The sequence below is a fragment of the Colius striatus genome, chromosome 2 (assembly GCF_028858725.1).
Source record: "Colius striatus isolate bColStr4 chromosome 2, bColStr4.1.hap1, whole genome shotgun sequence".
Taxonomy (NCBI): domain Eukaryota; kingdom Metazoa; phylum Chordata; class Aves; order Coliiformes; family Coliidae; genus Colius; species Colius striatus.
This window is the reverse complement of record NC_084760.1, coordinates 113,271,073-113,280,748: the sequence shown is the minus strand read 5'-3', so window position 1 is coordinate 113,280,748 and position 9,676 is coordinate 113,271,073. Positions and strand designations below refer to the sequence as shown.

At 43.6% G+C, this 9,676-nt stretch overlaps 1 long non-coding RNA gene across 1 annotated transcript; it reads right to left on the bottom strand.

The window, feature by feature from the left end:
• Window positions 1–5,505: 5,505 nt before the first annotated feature.
• Window positions 5,506–9,665, bottom strand: LOC133624966 (uncharacterized). The gene is made up of 3 exons (XR_009818229.1): window positions 9,073–9,665; window positions 8,641–8,830; window positions 5,506–5,794 (listed from the first exon to the last, which is right to left on the bottom strand). It is a non-coding gene; the product is annotated as an uncharacterized LOC133624966 (long non-coding RNA).
• Window positions 9,666–9,676: the final 11 nt, after the last annotated feature.

The window sequence follows — 9,676 nt, the reverse complement described above, 5'->3', positions numbered from 1 at the left end:
GCTGCAGCGTGAGCACTCAGGAATGTCGATAGCCCAGAGAGAAAGGAATGATTTTTAAGGGCTCTGAGCCTCACAAATAGTGTGTCTGCTTTACATACCGCTGTTGCTAAAACAACTTCTGAGCCTGGTGTGCCAAAAGCATAGACGTGGAGTCAGTCACTGCAGTTTATAAGGTGATTAAATTATTAGCAATGACAACGTAGAGGGTAAGAAATTAGCTGGGATCACCTCGAAGGGAGCTTTGCAAAACAAAAGAAACTCCAAATAAATACATACACGTGTAAATATTTGTAAGAATGTACATATATCTTCATCAGTACTTGTGTATTTATAGAGTTAGTGCTTCCCTCTTTTTGTCAGAAGCTCAGGCACTTGCACATCTAGTACTTCACATAATAAAAACTTCGACCCCGGCACTAATCCATATTTATTTTGTCCCATTGTGCAAGGTTGAAAGGCACACAATTTACCAATAGTTTGTTCTCTGTTAGCTACATTTCCCTGTGGCCTCATACAACTCTGCTTGGGCTGGATGATGCATACTTGAGTGATGCAGAGGCAGCCCAAACGTGATGGTTGGGATGCCTTGCGTACATCTGTGTTTCTAACACTCTTCTTTTCCTGATGCCATATTTACACAGCAACCTGACTGAAAATGAACAGCCCATCTGTACATCTTCATTTTTCCATCAGCATGTTTGGATGGGAGAGAGAGGCTGTCACTGAAGGAAGGGAGAAATTAAACTTCAAAGCAGGCAACGTTTTTTTTCCAATTTGGACAAACACAGGCAAGCAACTGTCTTTATTTAAGCCCTTGAATAACTGATTTGTGCTTGTGAGGTGCAGAGTACCTACTGTATATAAGAGGAGAGAGGAAGTTGTAAGGGATCCAAAAATCAACTATTTAGTATGTCTCTGAGCATATTTAGAACTCTGATCTAAATATCAAAGTAGGGATGATTTTGATCAGTGTTTCTGATTCATAGGGAGAAGTCCTGGGGCTTGCACTCCTTTTGCACTCACACTGTCGCAGCATAAGTTACCTGTATAACGTGACATGGCTCAAGTAACCCATAAAGCCCTGAGAAAGAAGCACATTCACAGAAACCATAGGCCAGCTCAGACTGCTAAAAGCCATAAACGTTTCTGCCTTGCAAACAAAACCACAAACATTTGTGTGCTCAGATAGCCCAACAAAAAGTTAATATGCTGCGTGACATGCTTTTCAATAGCATGCATAGGGCAAAAAAAAGGGGGGAGGAAAGAATTTTACTTCCTTTTTTCTCTGTTTTAGGTGGTTCTTTCCAATGGATAGAGCTGAAATGCCTCCACTAGCTGTCCTTGAAACATTGAAGTGCCAGACTTTCACCCCGACAGACGTACATGGCTCTCTCGGTTCCTTCTGGGAGCAGTGGCAGGACTTCAAAACAAAACCCTGCTTTTCAGAGGTCCCCAGCATCCCCCAGTTCCTGTTGACTTGTAAGCAATGTGCAGCTTGAGGTTTTGCTCGTTCCTCAGCTGAATCTTTCAAAACTCGTGATTTCTCAGCGTGAGTCAGTGCTTTATGTAACCCCAGCTTGCATTCCTCCAAACCCCTCCTGAGCTCGGAGCACTCCGACAGCCAACCTCAAATTCTTCATCCTCACAGCTGACGATTTTGGTCCTCCAGCAGCAGCATGACAGGCTCCCCATGCTGCTCCTGGAGGGGGTTGAGTCCTCGGTGGGATTCTCAGTACTATGGGGACTGAGGCTGGAGAAAAGCTGGGCTGGTGGGGTGAGCATCACTCCCAATAGGCAAAATGTTGGGCTTTCCTCCAACAGAAATGCCCATTGCTGGTTTTGTTTGGCTGAGATTTTTTTCTCCTCTCTGCAGCATCCATGCTTCTGCCAGAAAAATGAAATTCTCACATAGAAGTGGTAGGAAGGGAAGACACTAACTTAATGGATCTCACTTTCTGTTGGTCCTCCACAGGTACCTCGGATGGCAGCTTCAGTTCACACCCCTGGTTTCATCCTGAAGTTGGACACCTAAACAAACTCCAGAGGTAGATTATTACACCTTGGTTCGTTTTTCACCATTATCTGTGAATGCACAGAAAGATACAGAAGATAAAAACAGTGGGAGGTGAGAAGCTAAACCTCATTTTTAATTCTGTTTCAGCTGAATTTCCCTTGAGAGGTGAAAAATCTTGACCTATGATGCTTCCTCTGGTAGATTCCTGTGCCCATTTTTAGAGGGGAACTCCTTACTGGCAGAATAAACCCTCCAAAACCTCTGGGTGTCAGCACAGCTCTCCCATTTCCCCCTTGGGCAGCCAGAAAACCTCCTGCAGTAAGTGCATTGTGGTCAATCGTCTCATCCCCACCACAGCCAGACAGGAGTCAGTGAGGAGCACTTCTTTTCCCGATGCACAGTTTCTTGCTCCTTCCTCTTGGAGAGGAAAAGTGTCCTTTTTAATTTGTCTGACAACTACCTTCTCTCTCCCTACAGGCAGTAGAAATGGTAGAACCTAAAATAGCTCTTTTCCCCCCCTAACAAATAAAGCCCCAGTTAACCAGAGCGAGAGCTTGTGGACATTGAATTGAAGACACTGCTTTATTGGAAATGTTTGTTGATGCAGGAGAGTTAAAGACTGAGGAGACACTGGGGCGTTCAATGCATTATGGTGGGAAGCAGGTGGAAGGGATGAAGAGCCATGGGGAAGGGCTGAGGCACCTCCAGTATTTTATGTGCAGGCTTTTGCTCCCCAGCCTGGCTCTACTTGCTGTTTGAAACATGGTCAATGCATCCAACTCAATGAAACAGGTAACTGAGAAGCACATTTGTTGTGTAAATGGCTGATTACTTGTCATGTGAGATCAGTACCTCAAATTTAAGCCCTTAGAAAGATAGAAAAGTGTTTTTTAAGAAGTTGAGCCATGTTCTAAAATAAATGCTACTCTTTTGTCTTACCATCTTTAATCCCATATGTAAGTGTGTCGAAATACATGCACCCAAAGGCAAAAATACCTCCTGATGAGAAATGCTTTACAATATTTGCAGGAACGTGAAGATCAAGTGAGGAGGAACTGCTCCACCAACCCACTTAGATGCAGCTTGGTAACAGCAAAAGAACCTGCCATCTGATGCTCCGGATGCCCTGACTCTGTGCTGGCACCACACAGACCTCAGGTATGGAATCCTAGCAAAATGATGGAATATTTCTTGTCCTCATTAGTGTATAAATACTTATCTATAGTGACTCAGCCAAGTGTCATCATTTTAGTGACTGTGTAGAATGTGAGGAATGTGCACTGCAGCATTGGGATTGGCTTCTCCTTCCTTGACCACCTAACAAACCAGCACTTTTCCCAGGCTGAGGATGTTGTCACCTTCATTATTTCTACAGGAAAGGGCTGATTTTTGGTTTTTCCTCCAACTATATCAGTTGGCCTTATAAAAAAATGTAACCTTAGAAAAACATGTACATGTCTTCTTGGTCTGTACTGGTACATATCAGCTCTGGGAGCCAACCTCACGTTTGGGCAGGAGCTAACAGGTTGGCCACAGTTTTTCCTGTAGAATTTGGGTAAAAATCCTTTTGCAACTTACTTTTGCTGCTTTTGCTTTTGCTTTTTATTCACTGCAGACCTCAAAAATAATCCCCCTCAGACACAGTTAGATGTATTTCACTGTAAGTGAAAGAGAACAAAACAAATAAAAACACAACCAGACTCTTTTTTTTCCACGCTCGTTCTTTCTTCAGACTTTCTGTTGAGGATTTCCAACTGCATTTGTTGTTTTATGGTAAGGCCTCTGAATGAATTTATTGATGGTAGCTGGAAAAAAAAGAAAGAGGGGGAAAAATGAATGAAATCCCTTGAGATAGAAGGTATGTCATGAACTTCCCCAAGTTATTTGCAAATGTTTCTGCCAGTATCAATAAATCCCTCAAATTTCAGGACAGGCTACATTAATTACAGGATGGCATTATGTATTTAAAGGTTGCTGAAAGGTTATATCTGTTATATCAGTCATGTTTGACCTGCACATTCACGTGCAATATTTGTTGGTTTAATATGTAGCCACACACACGAGCAGCAAGAGAGTCCACGATGTTTTAATAGGCTTTTATTAGTTCGTACTCTCCTTGTAATCTTGTTTTACAGTATGTGCATTCAGTCTGTTTGTGTCTGTACACTTCATGCACACGTCGCAGGATGCCAAAACATCCTTCTGCTTCCTTGTTTCCAACCACTTAGTCAGGCACTTGAATGCTTTCCAAATCTTGTTAAAAACCAGAAATAGCGCTATCGCTGCTTCTCCTCGGCGTGCACAGAAAGGGGCTGATGGAGAGGAGGGGGCCAAAGGGACAGGAGGTGGCTGAGAGGTGTTGGAGGATCTTCACAGGTGAGCTGAGAAGAGCCACAGTGCCCACACCTGATGTGGGGCTTCCCAGTGCCTCGCTGTGAAAGCACGAGGTTTGGTTTACTTGCTGGGTGGAAAAACCACTGCAAAGATGCTCCTTGTGCATTACCTCCCAATTTTAAAAGCTCATGAAGCAAAAATTCCCTGCCCAGACATCACAGGGTAGTGGTCTGGGCTGACATGGATTAGTTATGTTTATACTTTAAACTATCTACTATTTCTTTTCTGTTCCCCAGGAACATTGAGAGTAGACATGAAACCAGGACTTTCTTTTTGAGTCAAATAGATCTCAAAAATCAGCTTTCTTTTATTCACTATTCTTTCCTGAAGCTAAAACAACTAGACAGGCTCAATGTAGATTCGATAAGTGCTGTGAATGGGCATTTCTGCTAAGTTAAAAAATGCACCTGCAAAGTGTTTCAGTCAGGTGCAGTCTTGCTGGGTAATGCTGGGATTGTGCAATGTTGGTGGTGCTGGTATCTCCAGAGAACATCCTCACTGCTTTGCCTTGCTTTTTGTAATTATATGAGAGTTGTTTTACTGGTGTGACTCTCTTAGGCAAGGAAGCATCAGTTTTGTCTAGAGCTGGAAGCTGTGCTGTAATTAATACTCATTTATACTGCTTTTTTTTTAACTGGACGCTCACAACCAGAGGGAGCAGCTGAGGACATTTTCCCTTGGATTGCTCTTGCAGATGTGGATTCTCTGATGTCTAAAGGCAGTTGAGTTCATCCCATTGTCATCACGGGAGGCAGCCATGGTTGCCTTGGTTCCCTGTCTTCGTGAGGTGGGAATGTGTGTCCAGTTTGCCTGCAGTCACCCAGTGGGTTTAAAGCGTGTGTTGACGCAGGAGGTGTGCCCACACACCCATCCACCCCCACAGAGCGTGATAAGCCCTTATAGCCTTTAAGAAACCCAGATAAAAATAACATGGTTGCCTTAGGAAGCTTATGCTCTGCGTGAGTAAGATGATGGCAAGGCTCCCACTGCCTCCTGAGAGGGGCTTGGATTTCGTGTTCAATTAAGGAACTTGTCAAGGTGTCGTGACACAGCCGTCGCTGGCTGTCTACACTCCAGCCCACCTTTGTTCATGGTCAGCAGAAGCCAAAAAGCAGGTCAAATAACATTTCTCAAATTGTGCCCTTTGACAGGTTTCAGGAGAAAGTTTGAAGTCATGTCAGGTTTTCCAGCGGAGCAGCGTCAATGGCTCCAGGCAGCACATACCGAGGAGCACACGGCCCCCCTGAGACTGAGACTTCTGCTCCTTGCAGACATGGCCTCCTTGAAACAGCACAGCAGGTAAGAGCTATCCACACCAAGTGGAGTGGCAGAGGTGCATCTCCTGGGTGGTGGTTGATGGTGTGAGCCTTCCATCTTGTTACCTGCCTAAGGGAAAGAGCCATTTCACAGGGAGAAAGAAGGGAATGAGGAGCTCTTCCAGGACAAGGATGGAGGACAGGTCAGGCAGACTCACTGTGAATTGCAGTTTCAAATGAGTGGTGTCATTTTTTTTTGCAAGAGAGCAATGACCCTGTTTACCTCAAGGCTGATGCACTCTAGGAATGTCACACACACACATATATATATATATATATATGTCTAGATCTCTGTATATCTATATATATAGATATATATCTCTCTATGTCTCATGGATGCACAGAATGGTAGGGGTTGGGACCTTTAGAGATCATCTAGTCCAACCCCCCTGCTAAAGCAGATCAACCTAGATCAGGTCACATAGGAACACATCCAAGTGGGTCTTGAAGACCTCCAAGGAAGGAGACTCCACACCCTCCCTGGGCAGCCTGGACGGAAACTAAAATAGTTTTTTCTTATGTTTAAATGGAAATTTTGTTGTGTTCCAGCTTCATTCCATTACCCCTTGTCCAGTCACTAGATAGAATAGAAAAAAGGGATGCCTCAACATCCACCACTTATATACTTGTAAATATTAATGAGATGCCTTCTCAGTCTCCTCTAGACTAAACAGGCCCAGGTCCTTCAGCCTTTCCTCATAAGGAAGATGCTCCAGTCCCTTGATCATCTTGGTAATATATAATATATGGTAATGATGATTGATGGGAAGGGGAATCTCTTTTATAAGACAACATGATACATAAAACACAGCTCAGTCCATGTCTTCATTTTACCCATAAGAACTTTGTTCAAGTGCAGAAAAGTCCAGGGTTTTTTTTCTCTTGCCCCCCAAAGAAACATAATCCAGAGTTTATATCAGATGGTTTATGGGAGTTTATTGGAATATCCAACAGGGTTCATGTAGTGTGTCATAAGGTAAAGCCTGTTCATTGGTGATTTACAAGCAGTGTGTGCCGGTGTTACTGTAATTTATAGACCACAGATGGTCAGGGGGTGCCCCTGCTGACTTGTAGCTGAATAAGAAGCTGAGCCCTGCGTGTCATCCACTGCAGGTACCTCCGGCTCACTTCCCCAAATTAACGCTGATGGAGATCTACCTTCAAACCTGGAGAGGGCTGAGACCTCTGTCTTGCAAGCTGGGGCTGTTTCGGGAGCGGAGAGGCTACAAGTGGGTAAGGCTCTGAAAAAAACAACCCCAAGCCTGTCGGCACAGCACCAAAGGATAACAACTTCCCTTCTCAGGGCTGGTACCTCACTTGACATGTTTTGTCACCTGTTAAATGGAGAAGGATGTCAATCTCCCCCTTTCATACACTGGTCTAAGACAAACATCTCCTCTACAAAAATTTATATGTATTCATAAATGTCCCTTGTCATGACCACTAAGCTAGATCCTATCTCTGTTCTCATCGTTTTACCCTTTTAGGTAATTACTCTTTAACTATATTTTACTGTGACTTTCTTTCCTGCATCAAGTTTACCTAAGCCTTTGCTTCTTTTAACCTTATTAAATAATTGTATCTTTAGTCTGGCACATTGTTCTGATGCCCCCGGGAATCTGCTCCTGGTGCATGCACAAGGTGGAAGGAGGACATGGCTGGTGACATCCCAACCTAAGCTTTGAAGGATCCATATTTTTAGCCAAGGGGATCAGACCCTTTTCTGCTTTTAACTTCTCTGGTTGATCAGAAATATTTCCTATTTCAGATATTCTGCCAGATGTGTTTTTGTCTCGCTGCCTGTGGCCTCATCCTGCCCACAGCAATCTCATCATGTGCACCAACAGGGTCCAGAAGCCTTTGGTGGGACATACGCCATACAGAGCTGCCCAGTCCTCGGCTCACCCGCTGCAGCACAGACATGCATTTTAACAAGGTGCCACAGATCCCCTTTTTGAAAGGGCATCAATTATGTTTTGTTAAAATGAGCTTTGAACTCAGCTGACCTTTCTCCAGTAGGACATTTCAGGGCTGTTTTTTTCTGCCTGGACCACACTTGACACCTGTTGGCAAACGTGGCTGCAACTGCCACCATGAGAAACCCCCGTCTGAGCTCAAAAGTAAGTGGCTTGATTATACCTTTTTACCCCCAAAGAGTAAAGACAAGAGAATCTGGTGGCTTCTTTAGCTAACAAAAAGAAAAAAATACAACTTTGTTTTTCTATATCAAGATGGGAGTGGGGGGAGGGAAACCACCCTAAAGACAAAAGAAGCAGAAGGAGAGCTGTAATAGAAATAAAATTGACAGCCTCTCAAAACTCAGGTGGCACTTTCCTTTTCCAGTTAATTACAGTTTTAATTACATGGCTTCTTGTGACTCCTTGATACCTAATAAACTAGACTCTGTGGGGTGGCAAAGTTGAGTTTTGCTTGAACTGCAGGTGTAAGGCTCAGCATGAAACATAAATCAACTTCTTAAACATGTTCCCAGGGTGTGTTCAGGCTTTTTCTTCCTATTTGCTTGTAAAAATCACATCTTTTCACCATTGTTGGGCAAAAAGAAAATAGATTATAGATACAATGAAGTGAATATTATCTTTGTATCTTTGGATACAAAAAATCATCTTTTAAGAGAGATATTAAAACTTCAGTTCTGATAAATTTTAAAGGAATGATGCAAATAGATCCTCTCTCATTGTCAGTTTTTTTAATAGGAGTGCATAAGACAGAAAAGGAAAGTACATTGGCAGCATGAAAACAAAGGGAGCTTGGTTGGTGGAAAATAAAGAGACATTCAGCCCATAGGAGCTACCTCTTCTGAAAGGTTTGGAAACAGAGAGCTCCTGTTTATTCTTTATGTGTTAGGCCATGGAAATCTGTGTTCCAGTCAGATTCAAGCATAGCACTATGTATTACCTGAGAGCAGGGATCACACACTGATGACTCATTGCAGCAAAAAGCTGGATGCACATATGGTCCAGAAGTTCTCCTTGGTCTCAATCCTGGGACATCTGTTGAGGCCATAGTTTGTGACAGAGAGCTCTCCTGTCACCCACACATCCCGACGGTCCCGAGGGGTTTCACTGGAAGGTCGCCCATCTTCCCTCTTCCCCCAACCAAACAAAGTTGTTATTATTATTAGATTTATCTTCAGCTTTGTCTGATGCAGTAGTGGGGAGTTTTTATATGAATGCAAAAAAGTGTATTCATTGTGAGGGAAGGAGGAGAGCTTTGGGACACAGCCACCTGCTTTAGCAGCTTTCCATGCCCAATAAGGGAAAGGTGAGTGAAATTGCCATGTCCTGCTTGCTTTTCAACATGAATATTTTGTTTCCCATTGTTGATTACCTGAAGCAGTGCCTTTGCTCTACTCCTTAGCTGCAGGAAGCATGCTGAAACCAGCTTTCTTGCTCCTCCACGAGCTTGGTGATCATCCCCTCTGCTGCCCATCCACCTGCCTCATGGCGCATCCCCATGAACATTGCTGACATCTTGCTGGCACTTGCAGTGCTCAGGACACTTGAGATACACTGAAAGGCATCTTCCTAAAACAAACTGTCACATGCTTGGACAGACCAGGCAGATTTCAGCCTTAACTTCAACAGAAATCTTGCCTGACAGACAGTCTCCCTGTAGACTAAACTTGTCCAGCGTCATTTTACCTTGATGTCCTGCTGATAAGGATTCCTAGAGGTGGTAGTTGTTATTATGAAAGCTCATAAACATTGAGGGGTTTTTTTTCTAGAGTCTGGCTGACCCATCTTCTTCACATCTATGTACATTACTTACCTGAACTATTGTACTTGCAAAGCATGGATTTCTCTCAGATCAACGTAGTGTTCAGTCCCTTGGGTATAAACATCTTATACTCTTGCAGGCTCTCTGCATGCACCATTATTTGAGCAGCTCACAGCAACCATGTGGGGAGCTGGACCATGGTCTGCAATTTCTG